The sequence below is a fragment of the Pseudophryne corroboree genome, chromosome 1 (assembly GCF_028390025.1).
Source record: "Pseudophryne corroboree isolate aPseCor3 chromosome 1, aPseCor3.hap2, whole genome shotgun sequence".
NCBI lineage: Eukaryota > Metazoa > Chordata > Amphibia > Anura > Myobatrachidae > Pseudophryne > Pseudophryne corroboree.
The window spans coordinates 881,629,384-881,643,278 of NC_086444.1; the positions used below are offsets into that span (position 1 = coordinate 881,629,384).

Genomic DNA, 13,895 nt, shown 5'->3' on the forward strand with positions numbered 1-13,895 from the left:
ATGCTATAATTAATTTTCTCTGAGCTGTTTATTACCATTGCTACGCAGGTTGATATTGTTTGGTCCGTTTGCCCTATATATCTATATTCTATTTTGTGTTATTGTATTCCAATTTTTCATTATTGAGCTGTCAGTGTCTCCGTGCCGCTGGCGCACTGTGGGGTTAAACACTCTACAAGTGTACTTGTGCCCGGGATTACAGACAGCAACAATTCCATTTGCATGCCGCTGTATCTACAATACAGATCGTCCCACTCTACACTACTGTTACGCTGCTGGAGCAGGTCACTAAGGAGAGAGCCGGGTTTGTGTACCCTAGCAACGCATCACACGTGCGGGCAGGAGCCAATCAGATAGCAGCTATGACGCGCTGCTTCCGGCCATCCCGTTCGGACATTCTGGCGCCCTCTCCGCTATTTAAGATAGCTCCTGACAGAGTGACAGCTTCCCCTGATGAAGACCACCAAGTGTTGAAACGGCTGTTGGGCGTACTGTAAACAGTGGGGTGTATCCTTGACGTATCCTTGATGTCTTATCAGGAATAAAAAAACCCTTTTTTTCTTCAACTAAAACGTGAGAGCTGGTCTTATTCTTTTTTCAGCCATGGGAAAAGTGAGTGTGTATATCAATCATTAGGACCTTGCACCAATTAATTTTTGACTTTAGACATAGAGTGCTGTCACTTTGCCATATTTTGTATCAATTTTTTTGACTTGCACCAGTCTGTGTGATTATAATCTCTATAATAGAGATTAACCTATCACATTTTTTTGTTTCAAAGCACAAATTTTTTTTCATATATTTTTTTCATGAACATTTAATGATCTCTATTTTTTGTTCAGTTGCATACAACAACGTATGATTGTCATTGTGCTTTTTCATTTTTTTCATTTTTTTCACAAAAAAAACTTTTTTCCATTTTTTTCAAAAAAAACCCTATACATATAAATGTCTACCAGCGCTAACAAAGATTTAGTCACTGTTCTTCAATTCGATAAATCAGATGCGGAACGGATACTTTTTGATAATACCGAATCCCTGGCATTTGATAGAGATAGTCCAGAGGAATTTATACATGATTTACTGAGACTTAAAAAGAGAGAAGTTGAGCTACATCTGCATGGCCTAACCTTCTCTCAATATTACAAAGAATCCCTTATCCCCAGAGGGTTTAGATTACACAATCAACCCACACTGGGGAGACATAACAATGACTTTTGTACAAAATGGTGCAATATTTTGAATAAATGTTCCCAGGATTTAATGCTTCTTGTAATTGAACAGGCAGGTTTAGACCTTACGGAAATCAGAAAAGATATTTCCGAATTAGAGGCGTCTGAATTATTTAGGACGATACAATCCCCTGACAGTGGTCTTTTTTCCAAACTGAATAAGGACATTGACAAATTCCGTGGTGACTTGTTAAAATTTAAGAAGAATAAGTATAAACAAGTCAAATTGGACTATAAGGAGAATAGGGTATATCCCTGGGTGTCGCGCAGTGAGCCACGCAAATACCGACCCCAACAGAGACGTGGAGGAAGAAGACCTAACACACCCTTCACAGACATTGATAGCAGATCTCAGACGTCAGCAAGTGATTCTGATGCACCAACAGCATCTGCACAAGAGACTACTTACCTTTCAAGATCTGAACGTAATAGGAGGGCTCCAAAAAACCCGCTTTACCCACCCGTAGAGGTGGGAGAAAAAGGAAGAGCAAAAAAACAATAATGGAGAACAAAATACAGACATCGGTAGTCTTCAATTTATCCAAACACAAACTGACGAGTGATGAACTCTCTGTCTTGAGTAAGGGATTAACCTTTGTACCTACTGTTGGACAGGATAGTTTCCAATGGCAGGTTGATCTATATAAATTGGGAAGACAACTGCGCCTTAAAGACTACTTTTCTAACTCGCCTAGTCCAACCATTACAACGGAGGCGTCTACAACACCACACTGTCCTTTGAAGAAACCCAGTCAGTTTGATCCACCGACCCTCAATTCCTCAATCCACACCTTCTTAAGGGTACTTAAAAGGGATACGATGCCCTACATCAAGGAACAAAAACCCAGTTATTCCAACATAACTAAGGGAGAAAGAGCTGCCATTAAATCTTTACAGAATGACAACCAATTGGTCATCAGGTCTGCGGACAAAGGAGGAGGCATAGTCCTACTTGACTTTGACTATTATGTACAAGAGGCTTATGGACAATTATCAAACTTAACCTGTTATCAAAAACTTACTTTTGACCCCACATGGACTTATAAAAAGGAAATTGATTCAATAATCAATTTGGGAGTCAGTAACAGGTATATTAATCAGACCACTGCTGATTTTTTGACTACGCCTCACCCCAAAACTCCGATTCTTTACACATTACCCAAGATACACAAATCCCTAGCACAGCCCCCGGGGCGGCCGATTATCTCGGCACGGGGTTCTCTATGCCAACCACTTTCTCAGCTTGTAGACTTTTATCTACAACCACTTGCCAAAAGTGCAGCCAGCTACATTGAAGACACGACCGATTTCTTAATGAAACTGGAAAACATCAAACATGTTCCGGATGATGCACTGTTGGTCACACTGGACGTCTCAAGTCTTTATACAAATATTCCTCATGCTTTGGGCATTGAATCATGCAGACGATTAATAACAGAAAGTGATGGGTATTTTGGACCCCCATCAGAATACATGGTGTCACTCATTGACCTAATTTTGAATAAGAACTATTTTTTATTTGAAAACTGCTTCTTTTTACAAAAACAGGGCACCGCTATGGGGTCTAACATGGCCCCAGCTTATGCTAATATTTTCATGTCTATATATGAACAAGAACACATCACGGGTCACCCCCTTTTTGGTCGATTTTTGTCAACATATGTCAGATATATTGATGATTTATTTTTCATTTGGCATGGGGGAGAGAAAACACTTCTGACTTTCATTGACCATCTAAACTCACTCCCTGGCACCATCAGATTCAGCCTCACGTTCAGCAAAACAGAAATAAATTTTCTGGACGTATCCGTTCTTTTGTCCAGTAATACTTTGACTACTCGGATTCATTGTAAACCCTCAGACAGGAATACGCTCTTACTCTCAACAAGCTTCCATCCGGCACCCCTCAAAAGAGGACTACCATTTTCGCAGTTGCTTAGGGTGATACGCATTACCTCTGACCCACTAGCAATACCACCGGCTCTACAATCAATGAGTCAACGTTTCCTTGATCGTGGATACTCCAAGGAAGAGATCGATTTGGCACTCAAAAAAATTGGCCAAATAAAAAAGAATGAACTCCTATCTAAAAAAGACGCCTCTACTGTCAAAGACAATGACAGGTTTAACTTTGTCAGTATGTATACGACTGCTTCTCGATTTATCCGTAATAAGATACAAGAACATTGGCACCTTATTGATACGGATCCAGAATTATCAAAAGCCATTCCGCAACCACCTCGATTCGCATATAAACGAGGACCCAATCTGAAAGACATGTTGGTTGTAACAGATTTCTCTAAGAGAAAGAAGAGTGCAGCCTCTAATTGGTTAACTATTAAAACAGGGGTTTTCAAATGCACGGGCTGTCCAAACTGTTCATTCCTGCTACTTGGCAATCGGTTCACTAACCCTCAGGACAAGAAGACCTATACTATCAGACAGAGACTTGACTGCAATAGCAAATTTGTAGTCTATGTGTTGAAATGTCCATGCAATCTGTTATATGTTGGGAAGACCAGTAGGATGCTGAAAGAACGTTTAAGTCAGCATCGTTCTACTATCAAAAAGAGCATTACACAGGGTGGAATTTCAAGTGACTTTTCAACCTTACCTGTTGCAAGACATTTCATGGAGGCTAAACATTCCATCAATTAACTCAAGTGTTGTATCTTGGATCAGATCCCACCACTACAAAGGGGTGGTGACCGCAATAAAATCCTTTTGCAAAGAGAACACCAATGGATTGACAGATTGCAATCATTGGCCCCGAATGGGCTTAATGAGGAATTCCGTTTAGGATGCTTCCTGTGACTCGGTAGAATTACATACTGAGACAAATGTTCTGGTTTATTTTTCTTAGACACCGCCGTGTGTCATGTTAATTACTTTACACCTGTTTATGCTCACTGATTTGGTCTCTCACTCACTGGGCCAATTGGGCTCTTGTCCATTGCTTAATGGACACATAACTGCACACCGCATTGATTGATACTACCATACCACACTGGATCCCATCCGATCCCGTCTGATCTTGGCAATTAAGCAGTGATGGGCCTAGTAAGTACCGCATTTGGAGACAAGGTGGGAATACTAGGTGTTGTATCATAATTATCGGTGGACGGTTCTTCTTATATTTACATTATCACACAGATTATGAGGCAATTTGGTTGTGACACAGGTGAAGATATTCACACCACTCAATACGGTTAGATATGGATACGACTATTGGATACCATCTTACCACGCTGGAAATCATCCAATCTCGTCCGATCTTGGCAATTAAGCAGCGTTGGGCCCAGTCAGTACCATACTTGGAGAGGGTATGGGAATACTGGGTACGGTACCCTGAGACATGATTGTCCTATACTGACCAATTTGCATTCCCGCTGTATGCAGGGCATTATCTGGTTTCCACACTGCGGTACTCTATACCTGTTGGATTCAATTGATCCTTTTAGCCATGATTAATTCACTCCGTTATGGTGGAGTGTAAAAATTGCATCTATAACCGCCGAGTGACATGTCACCAGTGCCACTGTCTTTTATATTATGCTAAAGTAGTATGCTATAATTAACATTGCTCTGAGCCGTTTATCACCATTGCTGTGCAGGTTGTGCTGTGAAGTGTAGAAATTGCATTTATAACCCTTGAGCGACATGTCACCACTGCCACCTTCTTTCATATCATGCTAAAGTGGTGGTATGCTATAATTAATTTTCTCTGAGCTGTTTATTACCATTGCTACGCAGGTTGATATTGTTTGGTCCGTTTGCCCTATATATCTATATTCTATTTTGTGTTATTGTATTCCAATTTTTCATTATTGAGCTGTCAGTGTCTCCGTGCCGCTGGCGCACTGTGGGGTTAAACACTCTACAAGTGTACTTGTGCCCGGGATTACAGACAGCAACAATTCCATTTGCATGCCGCTGTATCTACAATACAGATCGTCCCACTCTACACTACTGTTACGCTGCTGGAGCAGGTCACTAAGGAGAGAGCCGGGTTTGTGTACCCTAGCAACGCATCACACGTGCGGGCAGGAGCCAATCAGATAGCAGCTATGACGCGCTGCTTCCGGCCATCCCGTTCGGACATTCTGGCGCCCTCTCCGCTATTTAAGATAGCTCCTGACAGAGTGACAGCTGCCCCTGATGAAGACCACCAAGTGTTGAAACGGCTGTTGGGCGTACTGTAAACAGTGGGGTGTATCCTTGACGTATCCTTGATGTCTTATCAGGAATAAAAAACCCCTTTTTTTCTTCAACTAAAACGTGAGTGCTGGTCTTATTCTTTTTTCAGCCATGGGAAAAGTGAGTGTGTATATCAATCATTAGGACCTTGCACCAATTAATTTTTGACTTTAGACATAGAGTGCTGTCACTTTGCCATATTTTATATATATATATATATATATATATATATATACACACATTCAGTGGCAAACGCAGGATTTTCACGGGGGGGGGGGGGGGGGGGTTTCCGTACATGTATGTATGCATACATTCCGTACATGTATATATGAATATATATATATATATATGCACACAGCATACATACACACATGCACACTATACGGTATCCGGACTCCAGGTCAACAACAAAAAGGTCGACACACCTTAGGTCGACGCCAATTGGTCGACACACCTTAGGTCAACATGGACAAAAGGTCGACATGAGTTTTTCACAATTTTTTTCTTTTTTGGAACCTTTTCATACTTAACGATCCACGTGGACTACGAATGGAACGGTAATCTGTGCCGAGCGAAGTGGAGCGGAGTGAAGGCACCATGCCCGAAGCATGGCGAGTGAAGGCACCATGCCCGAGCCATGCGAGGGGACGTGGTGCACTAATTGGGGTTCCCAGTCACTCTACGAAGAAAACGACACCAAAAAAACATAAAAAACTCATGTCGACCTTTTTACATGTCGACCTTGTTCCTGTCGACCTTTTGTCCATGTCGACCTAAGGTGTGTCGACCAATTGGCATCGACATAAGGTGTGTCAACCTTTTTGTTGTCAACCTGGAGTCCCAGACCCATACTATACATGCACAAAGCATACATACTGTACATACTTACTGTAAATACATACAAGGTATACATGCACACAGCACTTATACAGTATACATGCATACTATGGGGTATATGCAATGACTGTTGGAAGCTGCCGTCTTGTCGGAAAGACGGCAGCTTCCGACAGATTTTGGTCGAAAGTGGTTCCGACCTATTCAAAAAATTTATTTTTTCCCGACAAGTCGGGAATTCACGGCTTGTCGGAAAACATGTGGCTCGGCGGAATAGCCGCCAATCCATGTGCTTCTGTCAGACATGGGGCCAAATCCAACAGGTTTTGGCCCCCTTTCCGACAAACTCAATCTGACTTTAAAACAAGTCGGATTGAGGTGAGGAGATGCGGAGCGCTGCGGTGGGCTACGGGGATGAGAGGTACCCTGAATGGCCGTCCCCTGGCCAGGCACCTCCCTCCCTACAGCGCTTCCCCCCCACCGCAGACATCGCTAGTCTCCACTGCCGCAGATGCTGGCAGCCCCCCCGCCCATCTCCCCTTGCAACCCGCTGCCGTCAATCTCCCCTACTGCTGTCAGCTCCCCCCCTGTTGCCGTCACCTACCCCCCATCAGCCGCCGCTGTCTGCTCCCTCCGCCGCAACTGTCAATGCACCCTGCAGCCGCTGACAGCAGCAGCAGAACAGCACCCCGGGTACGGCCACATCTGACAGTTGGATTTGGCTGTCCATTGAATAGGGGTTGTCGGATCCATTCTGACAAATGCATCTTGGATTGGATCCGACTTTTATTGAATATACCCCTATATATACATACATACATACACACACATACGTACATATTATACATGCACACAACATACATACATACAAACACAGCATGCATACTTGCATACATATATAGTATACATGCACGTAGCACTTATACAGTATACATGCATACAGCATACATACATACATACCTACACACACACACACACACACACACACACACACACACTATACATGCACACAGCATACATACATATACACACACACACACACACACACACACACTGTACATACATAGTATACACACAGTATACATGTACACAGCATACATACACAGATAGTATACATGCATACATACTGTACATACATACATACATACATACATACTAAACAGATCTGTATAGATAAAGATGGGTTATTGCTAGGAGGGGATTTATCTAGGTTATATAAAGCAGAGTAGTAGCGATGGAAGCATGAGGCTATCTCAGGAGTTTTAAAGCACAGAAAGCCACTATTATTTTTCATGGAGCCAATGAAAGAGGCAGTATGTTGGGCCCGAAGGGCTTGAGCCAGCAAACGCTCTGGTTTATTGCCCCACTGATAAAACTTTTGCTTTCTCTTGCAAATGGAGTGTTGTACATGGTTTGAGAGTATTTTATTCAAGTGCGTGCGAGCCTCTGCCAACTCTACGTAGGCCGTACCAGCTAGAGAGGATTTGTGTGATGATTCTAAGGAGTGGATTTCCTGCAATAGTATATTTATTTGAGATGTCTTCTGTTTTTTCATATAGGAACCTAGTTGTATAAGCTTACCTCTAAGGACACACTTATGTGCTTCCCACAGAATCATTGGTGTCAATATAGTCACTCAATGCCTTGTCAATTTCACTTTTGCAATATGGATCATGCAATAAAGATTCATAAAGTCCCTAGGTCAATTGTCGTCGAGACCTAGGAGGAACGCTAGAGTCATTGATATTGGGGCATGGTCTGAACTAGAGATGAGCGGGTTCGGTTCTCCGAGATCCGAACACCCCCAAACTTCACCTATTTTACACGGTTCTGAGGCAGCCTTGGATCTTCCCGCCTTGCTCGGTTAACCCGAACGTCATCATCCCGCTGTCGGATTCTCGCGAGATTCATATTCTATATAAAGAGCCGCGCATCGCCACCATTTTCACTTGTGCATTGGAGTTTGAACGGAGAGGATGTGGCTGCGTTCTCTCCCGGAAAAGCTCCGTAATCTGTGCTCAGTGTGCTGCAAATATCTGTGCTCGGTGTGCTGCAAATATCTGTGCTCAGTGTGCTGAAAATTTCTACGTTCTCTGCCTGAAAACACTCCATATCTATGCTCAGTGTACTGCAAATATCTGTGCTCAGCGTGCTTTATTGTGGGGACCACCAGTATATAATTATAGTAGTACAGTACAGTAGGCCATTGCTGTATCTTGCAGCTCTGTGTCAAGTATACTATCCATATCTGTGCTGCATTATTGTGAGAAGTATATAGTAGGACAGTGCAGCATTTTGGTGACCAGCAGTATACATATAGTACAGTACAATAGGCCATTGCTGTATCTTGCAGCTCTGTGTCAAGTATACTATCTCTGTGCTGCATTATTGTGAGCAGTATATAGTAGGACAGTGCAGCATTTTGGTGACCAGCAGTATACATATAGTACAGTACAGTAGGCCATTGCTGTATATTGCAGCTCTGTGTCAAGTATACTATCTCTGTGCTGCATTATTGTGAGCAGTATATAGTAGGACAGTGCAGCATTTTGGTGACCAGCAGTATACATATAGTACAGTACAGTAGGCCATTGCTGTATCTTGCAGCTCTGTGTCAAGTATACTATCTCTGTGCTGCATTATTGTGAGCAGTATATAGTAGGACAGTGCAGCATTTTCGTGACCAGCAGTATACATATAGTACAGTACAGTAGGCCATTGCTGTATCTTGCAGCTCTGTGTCACTTCTAGTATCCTGATCAGTGCTCAATATCTGCTGCATTGTTGTGACCAGTATGTATCCTGTACTGTGCGACGTGTGCTATACACCTGGTGATTTTATACATCCTGTAATCTGTACTGAGTGATGTGTGAAATACACCTGAGGATTATATACCCTGTATACTGTAGTGTGCAACGTTTGTGATACACCTGGTGATTATGCACCCTGTATACTGTACTGAGCGATGTGTGAGATACACCTTGGGATTATACACCCTATATACTGTACTGAGCGATGTATGAGATACACCTGGGGATTATATACCCTTTATTATTATTATTATTATCCTTTATTTATATGGCGCCACAAGGGTTCCGCAGTGCCCAATTACAGAGTACATAAATAATTAAACAGGAAAACAGCAACTTACAGTTGATGACAGTATAGAACAAGTACAGGGTAAATAAACATAGCTACATAAGCAGATGACACTGGAATAAGTATCAGGTGGCAGAAGACTGCTGGATGTGGTACAGTTGAAGATGATTAAAGTTTGACAAAGGATAAGCACATGAGGGAAGAGGGCCCTGCTCATGAGAATTTACAATCTAAAGGGGAGGGGTAGACAGACATGGGTGACACAGATTGGGTACATAGAGAACGTGGAACAGAGGGTTAGGATGAGATTTGGCTGGGTTTGGTGAAGAAGTGGACCCCCAGAAGGCACAAGTCAATACTTAACATTGCAACATTTTACTGGGCTATGCAGGAGAAAATTAAAAATAGGGGAAAATAAAAAACAAACAAAAAATTAATAACTTCTACCGCTTTCAAAAAGGTCAATGGAAGCTGAAATAATGGACAACTACCTCATGGAAGCCAGATACAGTATACCAAATAGTACTTAGCAGAGTTAGGAATGAATGCTTATGAAATACAGTAACATTTTGTCATAATATTTCAGAAACTGCATGGCTGGTCTCTTGCACTCTTTTGCTCTTATACACCCCCTACTTTAGGATTTATATTCAAAAACATTATGTCTCCATAATCCCAAGAACGTCAGTCTTCTTGGAAAGTGGTTTGTTCCTTTGTAAGGGAAAGAGAACAAACGTTCTCAAACAACGGTTTCTCAATTTCTTATTCCTCTGGGAAGGGATTGTGGATTCGCAGGAATATCTGAGCATTTCTGTAATCAGAAAGCAGCTACTTTCTACAAATGTTTACATTAGATTACGTTTGGCAAAAAATAAAAAAATAAAAAGTACAGAATCCCATTTAGGATGTCTTCACCAAATCGTAGACATAAATATGGAAATCATCATCAAACTTAATGAAGTACACAGATGGTTTAGCTTCAACTTGATGAATAACCATGCCAGTCCTTTTTGAGCCATCTTCTTTGGCATATTCCACTTGCTTGCCCACCAGGCTTTCCACAACCTCCCCTGGTTCTCTTTCAGCTGGAGGGGAATCATTTGAGTCTGGCATGATCCGAAGATCTTCTTTATAGTCATCTAAAAGTTGATACATATATAAGACTGGGTCCTTTTCATAGGTTATATAATAATTTAACCATGTGTTCATAATAGGTGCTCGTGCTAATACCTTTCCTCGCCACTCATCCTTGGAACCATCCTTTGTTTCAAGCATATGCTCCACTGCTTTACCAATCATTGTGTCAGCCAAATGGGCATCGCTGATTCGGGATGAGGCAACTCTGTCTGGTAGAACTTTAAGAGCAGACACCCTTTCATCCTTGTGAAACTCAAGTCCATAGACACAATCAAATCCATCATACTTTATAAGATAGAGGGAGGGATTCACTGGTACTTGATCCAGAACTGTTCCTTTCCACTGGGTTATTGACCCACTGCCCTCTTTCCACCCATGTTGTATTCTAGAGCCTACAATATTTCACCTTGGCTAGGAGATTGGTTTACTTGGTCCCATATTGTTTCGATGTTTCTTATGAGATGTTCTTTTCTTCATCATATTTGCAGAAACACCTGCATGTGCTGCATCAGCTCTTGATCGCTGAGCCTTTCCAAATGAAGTCTCCATTCATCTGTGTATTAAAGGGCAGCAGAGCTGCCGAACTAGGGTGAAAAGTGTAGTCACTCCAAGTTTGTTGTAGTCCTTCCAGTCTACATGAAAAAGAACCCCTTCCTTTCCACCTTTCAGAAAAACTCCGACCCTCAATTGCTCTGATCAGAAGTCACTTATCTGGGGCAGATAGGATGTGTTTCCCTCCACTCCCCCTGCAGGTGATGGCTGTGGCACAGTGCTCCCCTGCGGCCAGTTGCCCCAATCCTCCTCCTCCCTCCTTTGTCAGACTCCGTCACCACCACTGTGCGCTGCTATGGAGGAGCAGCTCCCGCCTCACTCCCCCTGAACTTCCAAGCCCTCCGCTCTGACACTCCAGCACTCGTTCCCTTCCCTCACCTCCTCCCTCTCCACACACTGCCAGATTTGGAGCTGGCTGCGACTATACGGCCGCCTATCACTCTGCTGCCAGGACCAGGCCTCGCCTTCCTGTCAAATACTGATCCCTCCAGAGCTGCATACTGTATACTGTACTGTGCGACGTGTGTTATACACCTGGTGATTATACATTCTGTAATCTGTACTGAGCGATGTGTGAGATACACCTGGTAATATCTGTGCTCAGTGTGCTGCATTGTGGGGACCACCAGTATATAATAATAGTAGTACAGTACAGTAGGCCATTGCTGTATCTTGCAGCTCTGTGTCACTGCAAGTATCCATTCCATATCTGTGCTGCATTGTTGTGAGCAGTATATAGTGGACAGTGCAGCATTTTGGTGACCAGCAGTATACATATAGTACAGTACAGTAGGCCATTGCTGTATCTTGCAGCTCTGTGTCAGACTCAGTTCTAGTATCCTGATCAGTGCTCAATATCTGCTGCATTGCTGTGACCAGTATATAGTAGTACAGTGCAGCATTATGGTCACCACCAGTATATAGTAGTACAGTACAGTAGGCCATTGCTGTATCTTGCAGCTCTGTGTCACTTCTAGTATCCTGATCAGTGCTTAATATCTGTGCTCAGTATCAGTGCTGCATTGTGGTGACCAGTATACTACAGTACAATAGTCCAGTGCTGTTCTCACTGCTCAGTGTCAGTTCTCCGTAGTATCATCAGTGATCAGTATAATCAGTTCTCAGTATAATCAGTGCGCTGTTAAACGTGTGCCCGTTTTCCGCCATTAGTGCAGTGGGATTTAGACAATTGATGAAGTTATTGTGTCCCGGTACAAAATCCCATCTCGATTCCACTTCACTAGGCAGGCGATAGCGAGATTTTACCAATTAATATCAGTTATTTATAATTATTAATTACAGTGATCTTGCCAAATAATTCCAGTGATTTTGTCATTTTCTTCCAGTGATTTGGACCAATAATACCATTGATTAGAACGAATAGTTCCAGTGATTTTGTCATTTTCTTCCAGTGATTTGGACCAATAATACCATTGATTAGAATGAATAATTCCAGTGATTTTGTCATTTTCTTCCAGTGATTTGGACCAATAATACCATTGATTAGAACGAATAGTTCCTGTGATATTGAGGTGTTTGTGTCACTTAGATTAACCATCCAGTGACCACAGTGCACCTCTTTTTCTCTTTTCTTTGCATCATGTGCTGTTTGGGGGCAATTTTTTTTAGTGCCATCCTGTCTGACACTGTAGTGTCACTCCTAAATGGGCCAGGTGTTTCTGCCGCCCTCTTGGGTCGCTTCGCTTAGTCATCCAGTGACCTCGGTGCAAATTTTAGGACTAAAAATAGTATTGTGAGGTGTGAGGTATTCAGAATAGACTGGAAATAAGTGGAAATTGTGGTTATTGCGGTTAATAATACTATAGGATCAAAATTACCCCCAAATTCTATGATTTAAGCTGTTTTTGAGGGTTTAAAAAAAAAAAAAAAAACACACAAATCCAAAACACACCCGAGTCCGACAAAAAAATTTCAGGGAGGTTTTTCCAAAACGCGTCTGAATCCAAAACACAGCCGCGGAACCGAATCCAGGCCCTCATTCCGAGTTGTTCGCTCGCTAGCTGCTTTTAGCAGCATTGCACACGCTAGGCCGCCGCCCTCTGGGAGTGTATCTTAGCTTAGCAGAATTGCAAACGAAAGATTAGCAGAACTGCTACTAAATAATTCTTTGCAGTTTCTGAGTAGCTCCAGACCTACTCACAGATTGCGATCAGCTCAGTTCGTTTAGTTCCTGGTTTGACGTCACAAACACGCCCTGTGTTCAGCCAGCCACTCCCCCGTTTCTCCAGACACTCCCGCATTTTTCCCTGACACGCTGGCATTTTTTAGCACACTCCCGGAAAACGCTCAGTTACCACCCAGAAACGCCCCTTTCGTGTCAATCATTTACCGATCAGCAGTGCGACTGAAAAGCGTCGTACGAACACCAGCAAAACTGCTAAGTTTTTAGTTAAATAACTTAGTGCATGCGCACTGCGTACCATGTGCATGCGCATTTAGCAGCAAATTGCAGCATAGCGAAAATCGGCAACGAGCGAACAACTCGGAATGACCCTCCCAATACCAAAACACAAAACCCGAAAAATTTCCAGTGCACATCTCTAGTCTGAACAAGTAAGAGAGCTTACTGACACTTCTAGGAGAAGGGGGAGATGTCTATGACTTATAAATAAATCATCCAGTCGTGTATAGATCCGGTGGGGGTGAGAGTAAAATTAGTAGTCACGGTCTGTGGGGTCATGAAATGTCTGTTTAACCTTACGATGTTTCACTTTAGAATATCTGCAGCAATGGAAGAGTTTAGAGATGGATCTATAATCCAGTTAAGGTCTCCTCCAAGTACAACAATACCCTGTAAGAGCGGTTCGAGATGCGACAGATGA

The 13,895-nt window shown here is 42.6% G+C and overlaps 1 pseudogene; it reads left to right on the top strand.

Annotated features, from left to right (window-relative positions):
• Positions 1-4,221: 4,221 nt before the first annotated feature.
• LOC134942465 (5S ribosomal RNA) lies at positions 4,222-4,341 on the top strand (annotated as a pseudogene).
• Positions 4,342-13,895: the final 9,554 nt, after the last annotated feature.